At 42.7% G+C, this 25,514-nt stretch overlaps 1 long non-coding RNA gene across 1 annotated transcript in view; it reads left to right on the top strand.

Annotated features, from left to right (window-relative positions):
* LOC139747766 (uncharacterized) overlaps nucleotides 1-25,258 on the top strand; it is a 250,473-nt gene extending 225,215 nt beyond the window's left edge. Inside the window, exon 3 of the long non-coding RNA XR_011712456.1 lies at nucleotides 23,227-25,258. This is a non-coding gene — a long non-coding RNA (uncharacterized lncRNA). The remainder of the gene's footprint in view (nucleotides 1-23,226) is intronic.
* Nucleotides 25,259-25,514: the final 256 nt, after the last annotated feature.

Below are 25,514 nucleotides of genomic sequence, written 5' to 3'. Positions count from 1 at the left end.
GATCTGTTATTTGAACACGTTGTTGAATGGGTGATGACGGACTCCCATACAACCCCTGCCAGTGTGACCTGAGGGGACACACTGGACTGGCCAGCATCGTCACACTGTTCACTAGAGTGTGTCGTAGTGTGTCATAAGACTATAGCCCAGAGTACTACAGATGGACGTACACGTTTTGTTGTAATAAATCTACAAAGGCCGCCTGATCTTCATTGAGTACCACAGACGAAGAAGACCTGATTTCCTTCCTCTCAACTCAACCTTACAAATGGTGGCAGTGACGTAAGAACCCACGTGACCACACACGACCGTCACATCTACTTCATATTTCTACGTCTGGTGTTGCCAGCAGTCATACAAGCCTACCTGACACAGTCCTGGTGCTCCCTCCTGTGGACGTTAAGGGCGGAACCCACGGCCGGCTACGTGCTCCATCACCCGTACCTCAATGCATTGAAGATACGTCTTTATTGCATTGCTGACACTGTGTCGCTTGCAAGGACATCAAGACAGCGCCACCGCCGTGCAGTGTTGTCATCACATCCAGACGTGTCAAGCAAGGTCAGCCATCCTGCCAACACCAACGTGGAGGTCATCTTGTCAACCGCTCCAGAGACGCGTCATCATCAGCCGTGGCGACATCCCAGACGTCAGCATCGCGTGGTCCAGCCCTTGTCGCTCACTCAACTTTCCTGCTAGCGAGTCGCTACTCTGCACACATCTTCACCTCGCTACACCCAGCGAGTCGCTACTCTGCACACGTCTCCACCTCGCTACACCCAGCCAGCCTCTACTCTGCACACGTCTCCACCTCGCTACACCCAGCCAACCGCTACTCTGCACACGTCTCCACCTCGCTACACCCAGCCAACCGCTACTCTGCACACGTCTCCACCTCGCTACACCCAGCGAGCCGTTACTCTGCACACGTCTCCACCTCGCTACACCCAGCCAGCCGCTACTCTGCACACATCTTCACCTCGCTACACCCAGCGAGTCGCTACTCTGCACACATCTTCACCTCGCTACACCCAGCGAGCCGCTACTCTGCACACATCTTCACCTCGCTACACCCAGCCAGCCGCTACTCTGCACACGTCTCAACCTCGCTACACCCAGCCAGCCGCTACTCTGCACACGTCTCCACCTCGCAACACTCAGCGAGCCGCTACTCTGCACACGTTTCCACCTCGCTACACCCAAGACGTCTTCGTAAGTGAATCTCCCATTCAGATAAGAACTGTGTCAAAATGGTTCACTCTGTGAGATATGATCCTTTTGTGTGTTACTAGTTCCTAGTCTATAAATATAGACATATATATACTTTTGGGTAATATGATTATTCATCTTTGTAGTTTAGCAAATTAATCTACGTTTTTAGTTATTCTTGCATATATTCTTTCTTATGTTTTCATATATTGGTACTATTGTTTTTAGCGATGATTACTTTCACATACAGAATCTTGTATTGATATGTTATATTGTTATGCCAGCCTTTTTATTGCCTTAATTTTATCATAATATTCTTAAATGATATTCACGTTATGTATTTTGGATTAGGACAATAGTGTTGATTGTATTTTGATTTTTTCGAGGGGATTATTACTTAAACACGTTAAGTAAGATTGTATTACATGTCCGAAGATATTCCATGCGGTAATCGTAAAGGTTCATATGTACTCAGGAATTTACCTAGAATCCCTTATTATAAACGGAACCAGCCTTCTAAAATGGTGACGTCACACAAAGTTGTTTTGACAGATTCTGGTGACACAGATGACCCACAGAAACCTCCTTACACGTTACCACACCCACCTCCAAAGCCACCTCCACATCACAAAAACTCAGGACAATCAATTCCTTCACAAAAAACTGTTTTCACACTAAAACAAGCTAGGGAACCACACGAGTTATTTGATGGTAAACTGTCAAATTTTGATCGGTGGATCAGAAATGCAGAGGACATTGTTGAACATAATGGTGATTCAGGAGACAGAGCGCTTATATCGGCTGCTAAAAATCTCATTGATTTCCACCAGCCTAACAATTAAGCTAGGGTTGTCTATGACTCAGATGACATTGGAAACTGTACATCTTGGGAGGAATTTAAAACGTTGTTTACATCAGGTTGTGAGGAATCATTCTCAGATAGTTTACTACACGTCCTTTTACGTGCTCTTAACACAACATACTTGGATGATACGTCAGTCCCTGATCACTGGAGTACCTTACATGGAAGAATGAGATTAGTTAGGCAGGCTTATGAATCCTTACCCTGGATATCGGCCATGATGAATCCTGAAACTCATGTGCAAACATTCATGCGTTTATTACACATAACCTTCATTCTCAAGGACCTGACCTCCAGACGTAAGACGACGGTTACTTAATGAGAACATCGACCCATCATTGTGGGTCAGTAACAAAAGTGTTGAATTACACTCAAAAGAAAGGTGGATATTCCAACACCAAGACACTGGGGAGAGTGTCGGCTTCCCAAAGTGTGACGTAACATTCTAGTGGTCAACACAATCATTCTTCTCATGGTCAAATACAGCGATTCAGTGATGACAAACACTCACATAAAGTGACGTGCTTCCGGTGTGGCCAACCAGGACATAAAGCGAATGTGTGTCCTTACACATGGGACTCATTCTCACGTGAGCCTCGACCAGAACAACAAACGCAGTCAACGACCCATGTCATCACAGCCTCGGTCGTCACAATTCTGCCGACCTAGTCATGATTTCCTCCAGTCAGACATCAGGCTGACCTTCACCCGCTCGCGCCCAACACCACCAAGCAGGTGTTCATATCATAGGAACGCTAGACACACTTCAGCGGAATGTCGAGCATTAGCTAGACAGACGTCACCTAACACAGGTTCATCATGTCATTATCAACAATGACAATCTCTCGCTCATGACAAGACTCCATCACATAAGGAACTCTTAAGACATTTTCGTTCTTCGCCATTTTCTCACATTACAAGTTTCGATTTAGTGGGTTCTTTCCAGGATAAGACAATCACAATCTTTCTAGACAGCGGCGCGGAAGCAGATGTCATTCATTATGATTTTATTCAACCATTAATGGGGCGCACTCAACTTGTTCAATGCTCGGACTTTTACCCATCCCTTCAAAGTATCTCAAATGAAAATCTCGACGTAAGGGGCACTATTAAAATGAACATTCACATAGGCGACTCGGTCATGACCGTCACCCCTTACATTGTTCGTGGTGTAACTTTTCCTGCTAACTTGTTACTAGGACGCCACTCTATGTGTGGCACAACATAAGATCTGTCCTATTTATCATGTGGTTTGTGTTGATAATACGTTCCTGCCATTGTCAGAGAAGAGTTCTCACTCAGTCAGCGTCATTAATACATCTGCTCCCACGTCCTGCTTCACGGTAGACAATACGCATCCTTTTTACTTTTCTACTCATCATTGTCCTGGTAAACTGAGAACCAACATGACTCTGCATAGTAACACATTAACGAAGGTTCCTCTCTCACTTTCTCGAACATGGATGAATGATCATGGACTGAGACATAGTCAGGGTGATCTCGCACTAAGAGTAGTTGCTGAACCTTCATCACTAACTGTCACACGACTATCGATGGATGACTCTCTATTCATGAGACCGCAGATGGAGAGGTCACCATATACATTGCCAATACGGGACCCCACTCCTGTCCGTCTCCGTAGAGGGGCCAAGCTTGTGGAATTCTCCGTTTTGAAGTCCGGAATTCAAGACGAGGAGTTGCATGAGTTTAATATCCGTCTAGTCTCACATTCCATTAACCCACCACCACCTACTCCTCCTACCCCTGACTCAGCAGTGCACGGCTTGAGTCAGCTCCCCACCATCACCCCTGACATGATATCCAAGGTAGGATTAACCAAACATGTTGACCAGTTAACAGACTTACTTAACCAGTATAGGTCTACTATTGCCTTATCAGGAGAACCACTCGGTAGAACTCATTTGGATGTTCACATTATTAACTTAGAGAAAAACACACGTCCCATTGACGTCCCAGCCTATCGATTGCCACACACGCGCACAGAGACATAGCAAACAAACTTGTTCAGGACATGTTGAAAGATAAGGTTATAGAGGAATCACGATCACATTGGAATTCACCACATCTGATCGTTCCGAAAAAGGACGGAACTTTTAGACCAGTCATAGATTTTAGAAAACTCAACAACAAGGTCACTTTGAAAGATGGTTTCCCATTACCAGTGGTATCAGAGCTTCTTCATAGCCTCGGTAACAATAAGGTATTTTCAACTTTGGATTTATTGAGCGGATTTTGGCAGATTCCCTTGTCAGAGGAAAGCCGCCCCCTGACTGTGTTCAGTACGCCAGATGGTCATTGGCAGTTCATATGCATCATGGCCTTCGGTCTTCATTCCTCACCGGTGATCACCTTCTCAAGGTTAATGACTAACATTTGTCGTCACATGTTGGGCAAAGAAGTATTGGTTTATCTTGATGATATAATTGTCATGTCTCCAGATATTGCTTCTCATTTCAAAAGTCTTGAGAGAGTATTCTACGACTTAAGGATGCGAACCTAAAAGTCAAGTTATCCAAATGTTCCTTTCTACAGACAAGAATAATTACTTAGGTCACACCGTTGATGAAAACGGTATTCAACCTAATGCAGATAAAGTAAAAACAATTGTAGAATGGCCAGTCCCTTCCACAACAGACAAGGTCAAATCCTTCCTTGGTTTAGCAGGATATTATCGAAGATTTATCGCTAATTTCGCGAAGATCGCAAACCCCCTCACTTCACTTCTGCAACAGGGAGTTACATTCCAGTGGTCTACAGCGCAAGACAATGCGTTTAACTTACTCAAGCAACACTTGATCGAGGCGCCTATCCTTCGATTTCCCAACTTTGAGAAACCCTTCATTTGCACACAACAGATGCTTGTAAACAGGGTCTTGGAGATGTACTTATGCAGGAGTCAAATAGGGTAGAACTTTTCCCATAGCCTATGCGAGCCGTTCATGTTCGAAGACGAATCGAAATACTCAATAACTGAGTTAGAAGGCCTTGCAGTTGTTTGGGCACTCAAACATTTTATGGAATACATATATGGTTACCCTATTACAGTTTATACAGATCACAGAGCACTGTTAGGTACTTTTCAAGACAAGATCCTACAGGAAGGTTTCAGAAGTGGTTTTTAACTATACAAGCATTTGACCCAGATTTTCGTTTTGTTTCTGGCTCATCCAATGTAGTTGCAGACGCGCTTTCCCGCACAGTGGGTGCAGGCACTGTAAGTAATAGCCTCGTAGATTTTGATGTAGAGAGGTTGAGACAGCATCAACGGGATGACCCAGTCTGGGGTCCTGTCATAGAATTCCTAGAGGGTATAAGATCTTCCTTGGATGCTAAAACAGTTGTTCCAGTCAGAGAATTGTATTTAGCACAGTGAGGGAGTCTTGTGCAGGGACGCGAAATTAGGAGTGCTCGCCCGTGTTGTTAAACAAACAATAATTCCAACAGCATTAGTACAGGATTTCTTGAAGTTAGCACATGATTCACCCAGGCCGCACACCCAGGCGCAGATAGATGCTATAAGCAAACTCGTTTGAGGTATTTTGGCCAAGATGCAGAAAAACATTACAGATCATATTTTGAGGTGCCAAACCTGTAACACACACAAGGGAAGTCCCACTACCCCGCAGACTGTGTTGAAATATCCTTTACCTTCATACCCATGGGAAAGAGTTCATATGGACATATTAGGAGGTTTTCCTAGGTCCATGGCAGGCTACAGATACATCTTAGTAATTACTGATGCCTTCACGAGATATTGTGAATTAGTCCCAGTTCAAAATAAAGACGCAGCCACGGTCGCTAAGGCGTTCAAAAAACATATCTTAGACAGACATAATGCGCCGAAGATTTTAGTCAGAGATAATGGTGGGGAATTTAATAACTCATTATCAGAAGAACTCTGTAAATTGTATAACATAAGTAAATGTAATATAATGCCACATCACCCAGCCTCGAATGGCCTGGCAGAAAGGTTGAACCGTAAGATCCTCCAGTGTCTTCCCACCAACATTAATTTTGATCATGATGAATGGGATGAATACCTGTCGGATGTCCAATGTTCATTAAACTCTGCATATCATAAGTCAATTGGAGACACACCCTTCCACGCCTTACACGGTTTTGATAAAGTGTTGCGGTATGACATAATAGCGTCCCCTCCTTCATGTCCAGCGGTCCAGAAATCAGTTGTAGCGGAAAAATATCGCACGACTCAGTTGATTCATCAAAGGATCAAGGAAAATCTCGGTGAAGCCACTACAACCTTCACGATCAGGCTAATAAATCGACCAAACCATTAACGGTGGCTCCCGGACTCTTGGTATTGGTGCAGGAATTTAACTCTACAAGTGAGGATCGTAAACTTGACCCAAAATGTTCTGGACCCTATAGAGTCTTAGCTCATTTAAAGGACATAAGTTTAGGGTTCGACATCTAAATACAAGTGACATTCGTGAAGAACATGAGGACCACTTGAAAGTTGTACATTATTGTGAACATGATCATCATCATCATCCCAGGTCCCACACCAGACAACACTCCTCAACCTCCAAACAATGTAAGCCAACCACCTTCTACCACTGTTCAGTCTGTCCCCACACCATCACCCTCACATCTACACCACCCTCACATCACCATCACCCTCACAACACCACCACACACACATCAGTATTCATTAAGACTTCGCCTTTAAGAAGTTGCTAAGTTTATCATTTTCCAGGTTCTTCCTTCTCATGTCCTTATGGTGTCTTCCTGTATATGACACCATGGCAGTACCACGCGCCCTTCTCACGACTCCCCGCGGGGTCCACCTTGTGAGGGACACAGTTAAGTTGGGCCTGGAGGGTCTACCCTACACTTACGATCATTTACTGAAACTACTGGAGGCCGTACTTGGCTTACTGTCTAACTTACTCAAGTATTACACCAGTGTAACGATCAGAAACTCTAGTGTTGCTCCTCCTCCAACTTTGTTAAACCAGTGGACCTAGAAACTGAATAGTACCTGTGTGATTCTGTATGACATAATACAAGACACTGAATCTTCAGTAAATACTAACGCCAGGATCAACACGAAAAAGTAAAGAGAAGCAAAAGAACTTTGCTTAATTTTGTAGGTTCCCTCCAATCATACTAGTTTGGTGATGATGATGAGGAATGATGATAGAAAAGTCCCTTCCAAGGAAGAGCGGGAAAAGAGAGGAAGGGGGGGAAGAGCAAGATTTGTTAGAGGAAGTGAATTTTAGAGGGAGGAAAAGAGCCAGGGCTTAACCCAGCTTGCATAGGAATAATAGGATAAGTAGGGCAGAGACGATGAGTGGAGGGCGAGTTTGTTTTTTCTTTGTTTTTTTTATTGATAATCGTATCGTAGATTTATTTTTCATTTATTTTTTCATTTATCATCTATCTATTTATTTATTCATTTATCTATTTATTTATTTATTTTTCTTTTTAATAAGGATATAGGAGGAGATGGATCGTATCTCTGGCAGATGGACACTGATTTTACCAAGGCGTTCCCCGCACGGACTTAGCAGCAAGATCTATAGTGGTTTTTAGTTTTTAATTTATGGTCACTGGATGCTGTCCAGGTTGTATATTAAACATGTTACCTGGGTGGTCTATTCCTAGGAGATTGTTGAAGTAATCAATCCAGTGAGTATGATGTATTTGAAATCGCTCTACTTGTCTTTCAAACAATTTCCTCCAATAGATGTTTAGCGGAGGCATTAGTACTCTCTCGTGAAGTTCTGTGTTCCTGATGAACGCGTGCCATTTCATGTTAAAAACCCAACGTAGAGCTTTGTTCTGAATGATTTGGAGTGCACGGATGTTGGATTTGGCTCCGAGTTCAAGAGCTGAAGGGGCATAAGTGATAAGTGATCCTATTAATGCTTTATAGAGGTGCAATTTGGCTTTGAATTGCGCCTCTCTATATCTATACAATTTCTCGAGCTCTGCTCTCGCAATAGCCGCTCTAGACTGAATATGTCGGTTCATTCTCAGGTATACATCATAATTTAGGCCCAGCATAGTGTTGGTATTTGAGATGGGAATGGATAAATGTCGGTGTATACGGGAGTGTAGGTAGACATTAGTTATGTTGTATCTCTGACGTACATTAAAGTAGGATATGTTGGATTTTGAAGGATTTGTTTTAATCTTCCATTCTAACTCCCAGAGCGAAACCACACGGTGTCAAAGGCTTTTTCAACATCTTTTGTGATGAGTGCGGACATTTTGTGTGTCCGCGTGTTGTTTCTTATGTAGTTCGTAATGATGTTGAGTTCATCTTGTGTGGAGCGATGTTGGTGAAAGCCAAACTGTTTGTGTGAGAGTAGGTTGTTGTTTGTTAGGTGTTGTCTAAGTCTGTTGTTTATGATTCTTTCAAATGTCTTCCCAATGGACTCAAGTAGGCTGATGGGTCTGTAGTTCATGGGGTCTCTGTTGGATCTGTTGGGTTTACATATCATTGTGGTTGTTGCTTTTTTGAAGGCCGCGGGAAAATAGCCAGAGGCTAGTGCCGCGTTGAAGAGGAAGGTGATGGCTCTAATAGTGTTTTTAGGGAGTTGTGTAAGTAGCTGGTAACCAATGCCTGAATTACCTGGTGCTACTTTGGGTGATTTGAAGAGGAGGAATTTGACCTCGCTCGTTCTTATGGGAGTTGTGAGAAGGTGGTGGTGTGAAAGCGATTGGAGGTGTATGATCTGTTCTGGGTAGAAGTGACTGGGTCTGTTTTGTATGTGTTGTGTGACAATTTGTGTGTTTTCGTACGCCAGAGGGTGAGGGGGGTGAGGGTGAAAGATACCTTCCCAGTGTTTTTGAAAAATGTTGGCAATGTCTTGTGGGTTATAGTGTAGAGTGTTGTCGTCATTTAGTCCATTAAAGTCTGTTTTTGATATTCCTTTGAGTTTTCGGATTCTGTTCTAAAACTCTTGAGGAGATTTGGTCCCGTGTAGTTCTATTGTAGTGATAAGAGATTTCCAGTGTCTATTGTGGTCTTCTAGAAGGCTGTTGAGTGTGTGGTTTCGTAGGGATGTGAGGTACCACTGTACTAGGCCCAAACGACGTCTGTTTTTCGACGGTAGCACGAGAGAAGTCTTGTTGTTTTGGGAGAAGGGAAGGAGTATCTTGAAGTAAATGAAGATTTGTGAATAGAAATGTCAGCTGCCTGTGTGATTCTTTCGTGTATATGTTCTATTTCTGTGTTTATTAGTGTTATTGGGTGATTTTCGTAGTTTGTGGTGTAAGTGCAGTTGGAGAGAGTGTCTTTGAAGCTCTCCCAGTCTGCTCTTTTGTAGTGGTAGTGTGAGGGTGATGGGACGAGGATAGGGTTAGACGAGAGATGAAGAAAGATAGCGATGTGGTCGGAACCACACAGTTGTCCTGGAGACAAGAAATTATGGAGATAATTACTGGCTCTGTTGGAGAATACATGGTCAGGTCTGCCTTTTCCTCCTTGGCCAGTGAAGACAGTGTGGAAGTAAGGTCCAAGGAAGTTAAGACGTTTGTAAGAGTATAAAGCGAATAAGTTATCACCATGAGAATTGCTTCTGCTGTGGTGGAAGGTTCTGTGTAGGGCGTTGAGGTCAGCTAGAAGGTAGACTGGGATATGTGTGTAATTGAATACTGTGTAGAGATCATGGAGTGGAATGGTAGTATTGGGTCGAGAGTATGTAGTGCAGAAGATAGTGAAGCCATGTATTGTGTTTATCTTAACTGCTAGAAAGTGTTCGTATTGCCATGAGATGGCGAGGTATTCGTGTTCGATGGTGTTGCGTATGAGAATGGCGACTCCCTCGTGTCTACTGTCTGGAGACTGTCGTGATGTATACCCGTAATGTCTAATTTTGTATCCGTTGGTGATACATGTGATGTTAAGTATCACAACATCGGGTTTTTTCTCTTCGAGGAGAGTGGCAATCAGATGACGGCCATTGTGATAGCGGAGCACGTTAAACTGTAAGATTTTTAGCATTTTACGACTTAGTGAAATTTGCTTGCCATTTGTGTCTGTTGTTGATGAAGGCCGTTGACGCGCCGTTTGAGAGTTTCACTTGTATCATGTTTCTAGTCTTGGGTCGGGATATATCTGGTGAGGGGTCAGGAGAGGGGAGAGGGGAGGGGAGAGGATCATTGTCGACGAGTTGAAGGTCAAGGTTGACCGTTGGTGGGTTGTCTGGTGTGTCGGCAGGGTCAGGTGCTGGGGCTCCTCTGGGAGGGTTAGGTAGGGGACGGAGGGAGGGGGAGGGGGGAGCGGGGGATTGGTGAGTGGAGGTTCTGGGGGAACTGTCGTGGTGGTGGAAGTTGGGACGGTGGGGGCGGGAGAGGAATCGGTATTTGGAGAGACAGTAGGATTGTTGGTGTTGGGTTGGGGGGTTGTGGATGGAGTTGTGCTAGAGGGTGCGGAGGGGGTATTGGAAGTTGGGAGGGTGACAGGTTGAGTAGTTGGGGGAGAGTTGGAAGTGTTACTGGGGGTCTCCTGGGATATGTTTTCGTTAGGGGACAGGGTGGCGGACGAGACAGGGGTCGGTGAGGGATGGTTGGTGGCGGGGGAGCTGAGGAGTTCAGGTGGAGTTCGTACATTGGGTAGGTTGTTATGAGCAAGAAGCAAATCAAAAATTCTAATGAATTCTGACTTATTTTCCCTGCTCATGAACAACGCTTTTAGGTAGCACGCATGCATCCTACCTTGTAGGGTGAGGAGGTCTGAAGAACTGGTAGTTGGGATAGGAGAAGGTTGGGTGGCAGGGGGAGGAGCAGCAGCAGCAACTGTTGCGTAGAGGTGAGGCTTTGTGGAAGGAGGTGAGTTGGATTTTTGTGCCTAACGCACTGCGCGGAGCTGCTCCTTCTTACGTGGGCACAGCCCAGATACAGTAACGTGTTCACCTTTACAGTTGACACACTTCGCTGCCTGAGCCTTGCACTCACGAAAACCATAACCAGTCTATGCGCATTGACTACAGGTTTGGTGGGGCTCCTTACGGCTCTTAGTCTCATGTCCGTATTTCAGATATTTGAAACATTGTTGTACGTCGAGATATTCATCTTTCTTCAGGGATTTTGCAGGCACAGAGATCATGGGGAACAGGACTCCCCGGGAGAGCAGGCGATCGGCCTCGGTCGGGTTTGAACATTGTATCTTTATTGATCTGGAGTTATTCGGTTTATAGACATTGATGACATTAACGTCATAGTTTTCGCCACTGATGGCTTCAACAATCTCCGAAGGGCTGAGGAACAAGATAGATTCATCAACATTGTAGGCAATAATAGTACATCTAGCTTGAAGGGGCAGCGGTCCTGAACGATTTGGTAGTTTTTTTAGCTAGTTCATCAAGGAGAGGCTCAGATAGGATTCTATCTAAATCACTATCTTTGCCCAAGCAAATCTTAAACTGGTATTTGTTCGAGGGGAATTGAATGACCCTAGTAGGACGGATCTCAGTGGTCTTAAAGACTATGGCCAGGAGTTCGAACGTGGAAGGAGGGGGACAATCAGTTTTGAGGGATTTTAGACGTATGTCGGGCGGCATTGGTGGCATCAGTGTCCTAGTGCGAGAAAACGTGAGTGAGGGACGCTCGACGGTCCAAGGTAGGGGAGAGGTAAGAGATAGTGTGAGGGTCTCCACCCCGTCAGGTGAGAACAGGTCCACTCCAGCCTCCACTCCTCAGGAAAATGAGTTTTCCAGAATGGGGTGGGGAAGCTGGGGTAGAGATTGCTCAAGCCAAACGGTCGAGAGATGGATGATGGATGATGAAAATAAAAAAAATAAAAAAGACATGTGAAGATGGAGTGGAGGCAACGCGGGGGTGTGGGGAGCAGCGAGGGTGGTGAGGGAACAGCCTGCCGGCGTCGTCACCGTAACGGTCTCCCGCGGGAAGGACCAACGCGGGAGGCAACGTTACAATCCACTTCTTTCTTCGGTCTTCTCTCTTCTGTCTTCTTTCTTCCTTCTTCTGTCTTCTCTCTTCTTTCTTCTCTCTTCGTGGGATCTGGTGGTTAATCCTCCATCAACCACGTGGCCGAAACAGGAGCAGCAAGAACCTTCTCGAATGGCAAGAAAAGAAGGGAATACGATGATAGAAAGGTCCCTTCCAAGGAAGAGCGGAAAAAGAGTGGGGGGAAAGAGCAAGAAATTGTTAGAGTAAGTGAATTTTAGAGGGAGGAAAAGAGCCAAGTCTTAACCCAGCTTGCACAGGAATAATAGGATGAGCAGGTCAAAGATGATGAGTGGAGGGCAAGTTTTTTTTTTTCTTTGAATATAGGAGGAGATGGATCGTATCTCTGGCTGATGGACACTGATTTGACCAAGGCGTTCCCCGCACGGACTTAGCAGCAAGATCTATAGTGATTTTTAGTTTTTAATATATGGTCACTGGATGTTGTCCAGGTTGGATATTAAACATGTTATCTGGGTGATCTATTCCCAGGAGATTGTTGAAGTAATCAATCCAGTGAGTATGATGTATTTGAAATTGCTCTACTTGTCTTTCAAACAATTTCCTCCAATAGATGTTTAATGGAGGGATTCGTGCTCTCTCGTGAAGATCTGTGTTCCTGATGAACTCGTGCCATTTGATGTTAAAAAGCCAACGTAGAGCTTTGTTCTGAATGATTTGGAGTGCACGGATGTTGGATTTGGCTCTGAGTTCAAGAGCTGAAGGGGCATAAGTGATAAGTGATCCGATTAATTTTTTATAGAGGTGCAATTTGGCTTTGAATTGCGCCTCTCTAAATCTATACAATTTCGCGAACTCTGCTCTCGCGATAGCCGCTCTAGACTGAATATGTCGGTTCATTCTCAGGTGTACATCATAATTTAGGCCCAGGACAGTGTTGGTATTTGAGATGGGAATGGGTAAATGTCGGTGTATACGGGAGTGTAGGTAGACATTACTTATGTTGTATCTCTGACGTACATTAAAGTAGGATATGTTGGATTTTGAAGGATTTGTTTTAATCTTCCATTCTAACTCCCAGAGCGAAACGTGGTCAATATTCTGTTGGGTTCTATTGATTAAGTGTGTGAGGGTTACGGCTGTGATCAGTTGAGTAATATCATCTGCATATTGGAGAGTGATGGAGTCCAGGTGTATAGGACTGGAAAGATCATTTGAGTAGAGTGTGTAAAGAGTAGGGGCCAGCACGGAGCCTTGAGATACACCGGCATTGAGGAAGAAGTAGTTTGAGTAAGTGTTTCTGTATTTGATTCGGGTTTTTCTGTTGCTAAGATAGTTAGAGAGAAGCTTAATGGTGGGTCGTGGGAGTTGAAATTGGGTGCTTAGTTTATACCACAATCCATCGTGCCACACGGTGTCAAGGGATTTTTCAACATCTTTTGTGATGAGTGCGGTCATTTTGTGTGTCCGTGTGTTGTTTTTTTTATGTAGTTCGTAATGATGTTGAGTTCATCTTGTGTGGAGCGATGTTGGTGAAAGCCAAACTGTTTGTGTGAGAGTAGGTTGTTGTTTGTAAGGTGTTGTCTTAGTCTGTTGTTTGTGATTCTTTCAAACGTCTTCCCAATGGACTCAAGTAGGTTGATGGGTCTGTAGTTCATGGGGTCTCTGTTGGATCTGTTGGGTTTAGGTATCATTGTGGTTGTTGCTCTTTTGAAGGCCGCGGGAAAATTGCCAGAGGCTAGTGCCGCGTTGAAGAGGAAGGTGATGGCTCTAATAGTGTTGTTAGGGAGATGTGTAAGTAGCTGGTAACCAATGCCTGAATTACCTGGGGCTACTTTGGGTGATCTGAGGAGGAGGAATTTGACTTCGTTCGATCTTATGGAAGTTGTGAGAAGGTTGTCGTCTGAAAGCGATTGGAGGTGTATGATCTGTTCTGGGTAGAAGTGACTGGGTCTGTTTTGTATGTGTTATGTGACGATTTGAGTGTTTTCACACGCCAGAGGGTGAGGGGGTGAGAGTGAAAGATACCTTCCCAGTGTTTTTTGAAAAATGTTGGAAATGTCTTGTGGGTTATGGTGTAGAGTGTTGTCGTCATTAAGCCCATTAAAGTCTGTTTTCGGTATTCCTTTGAGTTTTCGTATTCTGTTCCAAAACTCTTTTGGGAGATTTGATTCGGTGTTGTTCTGTTGTGGCGATAAGAGATTTCCAGTGTCTATTGTAGTTTCTAGAAGGCTGATGAGTGTGTAGTTTCGTAGGGATGTGAGGTCCCACTGTACTAGGCCCAAACGACGTCTGTTCTGCTCAAAGCGTCGACGGTAGCACGAGGGAAGTCTTGTTGTTTTGGGAGAAGGGAAGAAGGAGTATCTTGAGATGAATGAAGATTTGGGAATAGAAATGTCAGCTGCCTGTGTGATTGTTCCATGTATATGTTCTATTTCTGTGTCTATTAGTGTTATTGGGTGGTTTTCATAGTTTGTGGTATAAGTGCAATTAGAAAAAGTGTCTTCGAAGTTGCGCTAGTCTGTTTTTTTTGTGGTGGTAGTGTGAGGGTGGTGGGACGGGGATAGGGTTAGATGAGAGGTGAAGAAAGAGAAGGATTGGGTCGGAAACACAGTGGTCCTGGAGACAAAAAGTAATGAAGATAATTGCTGGCTCTGTTGGAAAAGACAAGGTCAGGTCTGCCCTTTCCTCCTGGGCCAGTGAAGATGGTATGGAAGAAAGGTCCTAGGAAGTTGAGACGTTTGAAGGAGCATAAAGCGAATAGGTCATCACCATGAGAATTGTTTCTGTTGTGGTGGAAGGTTCTGTGTTGGGCGTTGAGTTCAGCTAGAAGGTAGACTGGGATATGAGTGTGATTGAATACTGTCCAAAGATCGTGGAGTGGAACACTAGTGTTGGGTCGAGAGTATGTAGTGCAGAAGATAATGAAGCCATATATGGTGTTTACCGCTAGAAAGTGTTCGAGACGCCATGAAGTGGTTATCATTCGTGTTCGACAGTATTTCTTGTAAGAATGGCGACTCCCTCGTGTCTACCGTCTGAAGACTGTCGGGATGTATATCCGTAGTGTCTAATTCTACACCCATTAGTGATACATGTGATGTTGATTATCAAAACATCGGGTCTTTTCTCTTCGAGGAGAGTGGCAACCAGATGACGGCCATTGTGGTAGATGAGCACATTAAACTGCAAGATTTTAAGCATTTTACGATTTGGGGAAATTTATCGTTCTTTTACTTCTGTGTTCGATGACAGCCATTGGCATTCCGTTGAGGGTCTTCATGTGAACTTCGGTGGAGGTTTGTCTGGTCTTGGGTCGGCAACTTCCTGGGAGGAGTTAGGGAGAGGGAGAGTCATAGTCGACGAGTCGAATGTCGACGTTGTAAGCAGGTAGGTTGTCTAGTGAGTCGGCAGGGTCAGGTTATGTGGCTCCTCTGGGAGGGTTAGGTGCGAGAGGAGGGGTGGTGGAGGGGAAGGAGGGGGGGAGGAGGGGAGGGATTGGGAAGTGGAGGTTCGGGAGGGACGGTCGAGGGGAAGCGGAAGTTGTGATTGGTGAGTGTGGAAGAGGAACTGGTAAGTGGAGAAATGGGTGGGGTGTTGGTGTTGAGTTGAAGGGTGGTGGATGGAGTTGTGTTAGGGTGTGCGGGAAGGTATTGGGAGGGTGACAGGTTGTGTTGCTGGTGGAGAGTTTGAAGTGTTACTGGAAGTATCCTGGGACATATTTGCGTTAGGGGTCAGGGAGACGTGTGACAGGAGCCTGGGAAGGATGGCTGTTGGCGTGGGAGGTGAGGAGTTCGGGTGGAGTAAGTACATTGGGCAGGTTAATGTGTGCTGGCAGCAAGTGGAAAATCATGACAAATTCACACTTGTCTTCCTTGCTCAAGAACAGTGCTTTGAGGTAGCACGCTTGCATCCTTCCTTGTAGAGTGAGGAGGTCGGAGGAGTTTGTGGTTGGGATAGGAGAACCTTGGGTGGCAGACGGAGGTGCAGCAGCAACTGCTGCATAGAGGTGAGGGTTTGTAGAAGGGGACGAGCTGGAGGTTTTGAGAGATTGTCGCGCCGAGCGGAGTTGCTCATACTTTCGTGGGTATTGCCCAGATACAGCAACGTGTTGACCTTTACAATTAACACAGGTTGCTGCCTGAGCCTTACACTCACGAAAACCGTGATCAGTTTCCGTACATTGACTGCATGTCTGGCGCTGAGCTTTGTAGCTCTTAGTCTCGTGTCCGTGTTGTAGACATTTAAAACCTTGTATATCGAGGTACTGGTCAGGTTTGTGGTATTTGGCAGGCACTGAGATCATGGGAAACAAGATTCCCCGGGAGAGTAGGCGATCTGTCTCGGTCCAGTTAGAGCATTGTATTTTTAGTGATCTTGAAGTGTTCAGTTTGAAAACGTTGATGACATTAATGTCACTGTTTTCTTGATTTATGGCTTCAGTTATCTCTATGGGGTTAAGTGACAAGATAGATGCATCAATATTATTAGCACTATCGATGCATCTAGCTTGAAGGGGGTGGTCGTAAGCTTGGATAGGATCTCATCTGGATCGCTGTCCTTGCTTAAATATATTTTATATAGATATTTATTAGTAGGGGATTGAATAACCCTACTGGGACGGAGCTCAGTGGTCTTAAATACATTCGTTAGTAATTCGAACGTGTAAAGGGGGGGGTTGGGGGACTTTACGTTTTAATCAATTTTAAACTAATGTCAGGAGGCATGATGGCATCAATGTCCTAATGCTGAGGAAACGTAGGTGAGGGACCACAACCAGGGAGGACCCTGCACTATCACAGGGTAACCCAGGAGGCTCGGCGGCAGTGGTAAGAATGTGAGGGTCTCAACCCCGTTAGGTGAGAACAGGTCCACACCAAGCCTCCGCTCCTCAGGAAGTAATTTTCCTGAATGGGTTGGGGAAGCTGGGGTAGAAATTGTTCAAACCTAACGGTCGAGAGATGTTGGATGATGGATGGTAAAAAAGATAGTAAAAACCACGAGAGAAATGGACTGGAGGCAACGTAGGGTGGAGAGTGAGTTGCCTTTATATCCCACACTCTAGCCAAGGTCAGTCTCTCTCTGGTGTTCACTCGCAAAGCATCTAATGGTGTCACAGACGGCAGTTGCGGACTGACAGGGTGAGCTACACTGTGTTGTAAACGTGTTATGGTGATACAGAAGACTGCAGCATGGAGGGACAACCAGGGACATATTCTCCGTACAGCGAAACCTCCTCAAACAGTTTTGACAACAGGAGACAGAAGGTCATAAACACAAGAAAAACCCTTCAAATGTCCTGAGTGTCAGAAAAGCTTTACGAAACATGTCTATCTTCATAGGCACATGAAATTACATACTATTGAGAAGACATATCAGTGTAAAGAATACCAGAGTACCTTCTCCCGTAAGAACAACTTAGTGTTGCAGATGAAAGTTTACATTGGACAAAAGCAGTATCAGTGTTCAGAGTGTCAAAAGTATTTTTCTAAAAAATGTGATTTAAAGACACACTTGAGAATCCATACTGGTGAAAACCCATACCAATGTTCAGAATGTCAAAAAAGTTTTTCTCAGAAAAGTGGTTTAGTGACACACCTGAGAGTTCACACAAGCGAAATGCCATACCAAAGTTCAGAATGTCTAAAACAATTCTCTCACAAAGGTAATTTAGTGAGACATCTGAGAGTTCACACAGGCGAGAAGCCATACCAATGTTCAGAATGTCAAAAAACTTTTTCTCAGAAAAGTGATTTAGTGAGACACTTGAGAGTTCACACAGGCTAGAAGCCATATCAATGTTCAGAATGTCAAAAACAATTCTATAACAGAGGTAATTTAGTAAAACGTCTGAGAGTTCACACAGCCGAGAAGCCAAATAAGTAAAAAGAATATCAAAAAACCTTTTCTGCTATAAGTACTTCAGTGACACATCGAGAGGTTACACAAGCGAGGAACCATAATAGTGTTCAGAATGTCAAGAAACTCTCCCTGGTAAAAGTGCTTTAGTCAGACACCTGAGCGTTCACAATGCGAGAAACCATACCGGTGTTCAGAATGTCAAAAACAATTTTCTTGAAGAGGTGATTAAGGAAGACATCGGAGAGTTCACACAGGGTAGAAACCACGCTTATGTTCAGAATGTCCTAAATGTTTCTCCCGAAAAAGCAGTATAGTAAAACGCAAGGTAGTTGAACGCATCCTAGATCTCATGTGGTGAGAAGAACCAGCCACGACCCGCGTGCCGTGGAGCGATCCATGACGTCACACTCAGGGAGGTCAGACGCCAAACGGGTGAGACCCCACACTGATTAACAAATGATACTGTTTCATCTCTGATACTATACTAGTATTTCTGTAAAATATATATATATATATATATATATATATATATATATATATATATATATATATATATATATATATATATATATATATATATATATATATATATATATATATTTATTAAAAAAGGGGGTGACTGTATTATTGACTGGTTGGTAAGGTTATTTAATGTATGTATGACTCATGGAGAGGTGCCTGAGGATTGGCTGAATGCGTGCATAGTGCCATTGTACAAAGGCAAAGGGGATAAGAGTGAGTGCTCAAATTACAGAGGAATAAGTTTGTTGAGTATTCCTGGTAAATCATATGAGAGGGTATTGATTGAGAGGGTGAAGGCATATACAGAGCATCAGATTGGGGAAGAGCAGTGTGGTTTCAGAAGTGGTAGAGGATGTGTGGATCAAGTGTTTGCTTTGAAGAATGTATGTGAGAAATACTTAGAAAAGCAAATGGATTTGTATGTAGCATTTATGGATCTGGAGAAGGCATATAACAGAGTTGATAGAGATGCTCTGTGGAAGGTACTAAGAATATATGGTGTGGGAGGCAAGTTGTTAGAAGCAGTGAAAAGTTTTTATCGAGGATGTAAGGCATGTGTACGTGTAGGAAGAGAGGAAAGTGATTGGTTCTCAGTGAATGTAGGTTTGCGGCAGGGGTGTGTGATGTCTCCATGGTTGTTTAATTTGTTTATGGATGGGGTTGTTAGGGAGGTAAATGCAAGAGTCCTGGAAAGAGGGGCAAGTATGAAGTCTGTTGGGGATGAGAGAGCTTGGGAAGTGAGTCAGTTGTTGTTCGCTGATGATACAGCGCTGGTGACTGATTCATGTGAGAAACTGCAGAAGCTGGTGACTGAGTTTGGTAAAGTGTGTGAAAGAAGAAAGTTAAGAGTAAATGTGAATAAGAGCAAGGTTATTAGGTACAGTAGGGTTGAGGGTCAAGTCAATTGGGAGGTAAGTTTGAATGGAGAAAAACTGGAGGAAGTAAAGTGTTTTAGATATCTGGGAGTGGATCTGGCAGCGGATGGAGCCATGGAAGCGGAAGTGGATCATAGGGTGGGGGAGGGGGCGAAAATCCTGGGAGCCTTGAAGAATGTGTGGAAGTCGAAAACATTATCTCGGAAAGCAAAAATGGGTATGTTTGAAGGAATAGTGGTTCCAACAATGTTGTATGGTTGCGAGGCGTGGGCTATGGATAGAGTTGTGCGCAGGAGGATGGATGTGCTGGAAATGAGATGTTTGAGGACAATGTGTGGTGTGAGGTGGTTTGATCGAGTAAGTAACGTAAGGATAAGAGAGATGTGTGGAAATAAAAAGAGCGTGGTTGAGAGAGCAGAAGAGGGTGTTTTGAAATGGTTTGGGCACATGGAGAGAATGAGTGAGGAAAGATTGACCAAGAGGATATATGTGTCGGAGGTGGAGGGAACGAGGAGAAGTGGGAGACCAAATTGGAGGTGGAAAGATGGAGTGAAAAAGATTTTGTGTGATCGGGGCCTGAACATGCAGGAGGGTGAAAGGAGGGCAAGGAATAGAGTAAATTGGATCGATGTGGTATACCGGGGTTGACGTGCTGTCAGTGGATTGAATCAGGGCATGTGAAGCGTCTGGGGTAAACCATGGAAAGCTGTGTAGGTATGTATATTTTCGTGTGTGGACGTATGTATATACATGTGTATGGGGGTGGGTTGGGCCATTTCTTTCGTCTGTTTCCTTGCGCTACCTCGCAAACGCGGGAGACAGTGACAAAGCAAAAAAAAAAAAAATATATATATACATATATATATATATATATATATATATATTTTTTTTTTTTTTTATACCTCGTCGCTGTCTCCCGCGTTTGCGAGGTAGCGCAAGGAAACAGACGAAAGAAATGGCCCAACCCCCCCATACACATGTACATATATATATATATATATATATATATATATATATATATATATATATATATATATATATATTTTTTTTTTTTATTTTTCTTTAATTTTCTAAAAGAAGGAATAGAGAAGGGGGCCTGGTGAGGATATTCCTTCAAAGGCCTAGTCCTCATTCTTAACGGTACCTCGCTATCGCGGGAAATGGCGAACAGTATGAATGAAAGAAATATATATATATATATATATATATATATATATATATATATATATATATATATATATATATATATATATATATATATATATATATGTATATATATATATATATTAGAATGTTTGGATGAAAAAATCATTTAATGTTTGTACTGGTTTATAAGTATGTTTGTACCGGTTTATAAGTATGTTTGTACTGGTTTATAAGTATGTTTGTACCGGTTTATAAGTATGTTTGTACCGGTTTATAAGTATGTTTGTACCGGTTTATAAGTATGTTTGTACTGGTTTATAAGTATGTTTGTACTGGTTTATAAGTATGTTTGTACTGGTTTATAAGTATGTTTGTACCGGTTTATAAGTATGTTTGTACCGGTTTATAAGTATGTTTGTACCGGTTTATAAGTATGTTTGTACTGGTTTATAAGTATGTTTGTACTGGTTTATAAGTATGTTTGTACTGGTTTATAAGTATGTTTGTACTGGTTTATAAGTATGTTTGTACCGGTTTATAAGTATGTTTGTACTGGTTTATAAGTATGTTTGTACCGGTTTATAAGTATGTTTGTACTGGTTTATAAGTATGTTTGTACCGGTTTATAAGTATGTTTGTACCGGTTTATAAGTATGTTTGTACCGGTTTATAAGTATGTTTGTACTGGTTTATAAGTATGTTTGTACCGGTTTATAAGTATGTTTGTACTGGTTTATAAGTATGTTTGTACTGGTTTATAAGTATGTTCGTACTGGTTTATAAGTATGTTTGTACCGGTTTATAAGTATGTTTGTACTGGTTTATAAGTATGTTTGTACTGGTTTATAAGTATGTTTGTACTGGTTTATAAGTATGTTTGTACTGGTTTATAAGTATGTTTGTACCGGTTTATAAGTATGTTTGTACCGGTTTATAAGTATGTTTGTACCGGTTTATAAGTATGTTTGTACCGGTTTATAAGTATGTTTGTACCGGTTTATAAGTATGTTTGTACCGGTTTATAAGTATGTTTGTACCGGTTTATAAGTATGTTTGTACTGGTTTATAAGTATGTTTGTACCGGTTTATAAGTATGTTTGTTCTATCTCTGGGATTGATTTTTAATAGTAACGCCTATACGAGAAAACTGTAGAAAAATACAAAGGTATTATCAGGGATACATAGTCCAACTGTATTATAGAGTATATTACAAAACTACATAACATAAGAACATGAGAAGTAAGGACACTGCAAGAGGCGTATTGGCCCGAGCTAGGCAGGTCCTGAGTCTGTCCACAAACCAACTGACTGTACCCATAAACACATCCAACCTTCGTTTAAAGCTAACTAAAGATCTAACTTCAACTACTGTACTTGACAGCTTGTTCCATAATCTACTACCTTATTCCCGAACCAATATCTACCCACATCCGACCTGAATCTATCTAAATCCATTATTTTTGGTCCTACCCAGTGGCGTCATTCTAAGAACTTTATTCATGTTACCTCTATGTATGGTCTTCACCTATTCAAAAACTTCATTCACATCCCCTCTAGACCTTCTCCTCTTAAATGACTGCAAATTCAGCCTTTTTTACTTTTCTTCATAAGTGAGGTCTCTCTCTCTCTCTCTCTCTCTCTCTCTCTCTCTCTCTCTCTCTCTCTCTCTCTCTCTCTCTCTCTCTCTCTCTCTCTCTCTCTCTCTCTCTAATAATCATTATTAACTGCATAGTATGGAGCCCAAAACTAAACCGCATGATTCAAATGTGGTCTCACCAATTCAAGATAATGTTGTAATAATACTCTAGGAGTTTCATTGGTAACAGTCCCATTAATGAACCCAAACATACTATTAGTCTTATTACACACTTTAATACATTGTTGCCGCGGCTTAAGATCCTCGCTCACTCCACCTGAAGTACGTGGAATTGCTGATCTGAAGAACATGTAATGGTGGACTTGAAAATACACACACACACACACACACACACACACACACACACGTACAAATTCTCTCTACCTCTCTCTTTTCATTTCTCGTATCTTTAATTTTTTGCATTATACACAATAACTACTCCTATATTTGTTCTCTTTACTCGTATATTTCAATAAGGTAAATTAAAGCTTAAGTCCATGTAATTTGTTTAGTAAATCGTAATGAGATCTTTTTCCCCTCTGTGTCTGTTGGACCCGAGGAAAGTAAAACCATTCCTCATTATTGACAATAGTGTTTAGGGTTAAGTAAGCAATGGTTTCATCAATATAGACTTTGGTAAAGAGAAATTGATATTAAATCTAAGAAGTTCATGATCAGGCAAATAAATGATCCTAGCCCTCTTAGCAAAATCTAATCTATTATTTACATTATATGGCGAAATTCTTTTTCCTTTAACGTAGCTGAGATGCCCCTACCCTCAAAAACTTTCATTGACTTAATAAAACTTTGTTGACAATAACGTTTTCCAAGATGCTGAGGCTGATTCTTATTGAAAGAAATTCGGTTTAGCCATGATAAATTCCCTCACTCCCATTCTCAGTAACTTATTCATGGAATACTATGAGACTGAGATCCAAACTTCAGTTAGTAACAGTCCAAAAATAATGTTAAGATACGTTAACGATGTGTGGTTCTTATGGCCATCTTACCAAGATCATGATGTTTTCTTTAATGAATTACGATTCATCCCACCATCAAGTTTAAGACTAAATGGAAACACAAAGGCAAATCACCCTTCCTTAATGTGGTGATAATTAGGTATTTTGATTAGTTATTCTTTAAGATCTACAGGAAGCCTACCAGTGCTGAGAGTTATGTTCATTATTTTTCAGGATGTGGGAAAACAGGATCCCAGCTCCAGGTGTGGTGTACAGGAACAGTTCCCCAGTGCTACGTCTGGTGTGTGAGGGACACAATACCTATGTGTGAGATGTGATGTGTAAAGGAACGCCATACCCAAGCAGAGATACGGAACTCTTATCACAGTATCCTCATCCTGGTACAAGCTTGCGGTGTGTGGTACTACCTGCCAGGTTTGGTATGTGAGGAACAGAGTACCTCAGTGCCAGTGCAATACTGGTCAATGTGAAATAAAATATTTTAGTGTCAGATGTGGTGTGTGGTGAGACAGCGCCCCAGTGTCAGTGTAGGTGTGGTGTTACACCGTCCTAGTGCTATGTGGGTGTCTGATGACACAGTACCCCAGTGTCAGTGTTGATGTGGTGGTAAAGTACCTTAGTGCTAGTGCAGTGACTGTTGACACCGTACCCCAGTGTCAGTGAAGGTGTAGTTGTACAGTACCCTAGTTCCAGGTACAGTGCTGGTGACATATTACCCCAGTGTCAGTGTAGGTGTGGTGTTACACCGTCCTAGTGCCATGTGGGTGTGTGGTGACATATTACCCCAGTGTCAATGTACGTGTGGTGTTACACCGTCCTAGTGCCATGTGGGTGTCTGGTAACACAGTACCCCAGTGTTGGTGTAGGTGTGGTGGTACAGCGCTCAAGTGCCAACACTACCTTCCTTCACCACCTACGTACACTACTCACCCTCAATGCCGACCTACAAGACCTTCCTTCACTACGGTGAGGTGTCTGGTGACATCAGTACCCCAGTGTTAGCGTAGGTGTGGTATGGTGGTACAGGACCCTCGTGACAGGTGTGGTGTGTGGTGAGACACTACCACAGATTTAGTGTGTGTGTGGTGCTACAGGACCCTTGTGCCAGGTGCTGTGCCTAGTGACACAGTACCACAGTGCTAAGCCTGTTGTGTAGTGACACAATCGCCAAGCTTCTCTGCAGGTCTGGTCTGCAGAGACACGTTGCCAGTCTTGATGTTTGAGGACAAACTATCTCAACATTAAGTCTGGTTTATGGGAAATTCATTATCTTGTACCATCCATGATGAATGTATAATACAGCAGCCCAGTGCCTGGTCTAGTGTGTGGGAGGCACACTGCCTCACTCCCAGGTCTGGTTTATAGTAACACAGGTGTCACGCTCTTGCTCACATATGATCATCTCTGGTGGGTGTCTGCGGCTTCAGCAACATTATGTCCACAACCTTTTGATCATATCTAAACATTATGCCTCAGTAAACCGTGCAATAGATTACTTGATTTGTAAAAACTCTCACTATAGAAATATCAATAATTTTGAAAAGAAGTATTAATTTACTGTGTTTATTGTATTGGTGATATGTTATCAGAGAAATAGATTACCTTTTAATCAATCCTTTCTTTTTTTATTTGCTTGATCAGTAGTGTATGTCATGTCAGTTGCATCTCTATATGAAAGCAACAGCAGGACACATGTTATTTTCATTGAAAATTAAGTATACATGGTGGTAAGTACAGACGTACAGTACAGTACATGTAGAGCCTCAACATTAAGCCAGGAGAGCTCAGGTTACTGGCTGCAAGCAAATGTGACGAAACTCCTGAAGGAAAGTGACTTTTCCCTAAAATAAGCTCACTGTAGGTAAGTTGTCTGTTTATTGCCATTAGACTGTGTAGAAAACCTTAATACTTTTGTGTGGTGGTAACGAGTGGCAACAGGTCCCAGTTTTAGACTTGTTGCTCCACCTAATACTGATATTGAACTGTGCATTGTTTCACTGTCATTGGTTCATGAAAGTGAAGCCGTGTACTGGTATCTATAAAGAAATGAGTCATCTTTGCGATGACATAAAGTATTTTAGATATTGTTAATGTTCGGAGGCTACGTAACTAAATATCAGAGTCTGAGAAAGCATATGTAGAAGATATTATGTGATTGTTATTTCTGAATCTTGGTTTGATATAAAATAGATAGACTTCTTTGTCTAATACGCAATTCCAGGGTATAATTTTTAATAAAAACATGGTAAATAATGTAGGCGGTAATGTTTGGCCTTTGTTAAAGATCATCTTAATCTTGTGATGAATAAAATGTCGCCGATGGGAATGTCGATTTCATTTTGCATAAATTAAAGATGAACTTCGTAAGAAAATAACAGTAGGACAAACACCAGAGAAAGGCGACAGATTTTATGATCAGTTTGCAGAAATTTGTGATGAACAAGATTCTGTCGTAAAAGACTTAAGTGCAAGGTGGGGGCGAATGTCTCTTTCCACCAGCT

This window comes from Panulirus ornatus, chromosome 70, assembly GCF_036320965.1.
Source record: "Panulirus ornatus isolate Po-2019 chromosome 70, ASM3632096v1, whole genome shotgun sequence".
In the NCBI taxonomy this organism is placed as follows: domain Eukaryota; kingdom Metazoa; phylum Arthropoda; class Malacostraca; order Decapoda; family Palinuridae; genus Panulirus; species Panulirus ornatus.
The sequence above is the reverse complement of the archived record's forward strand: the minus strand, read 5'-3'. Positions and strand labels throughout refer to the sequence as shown.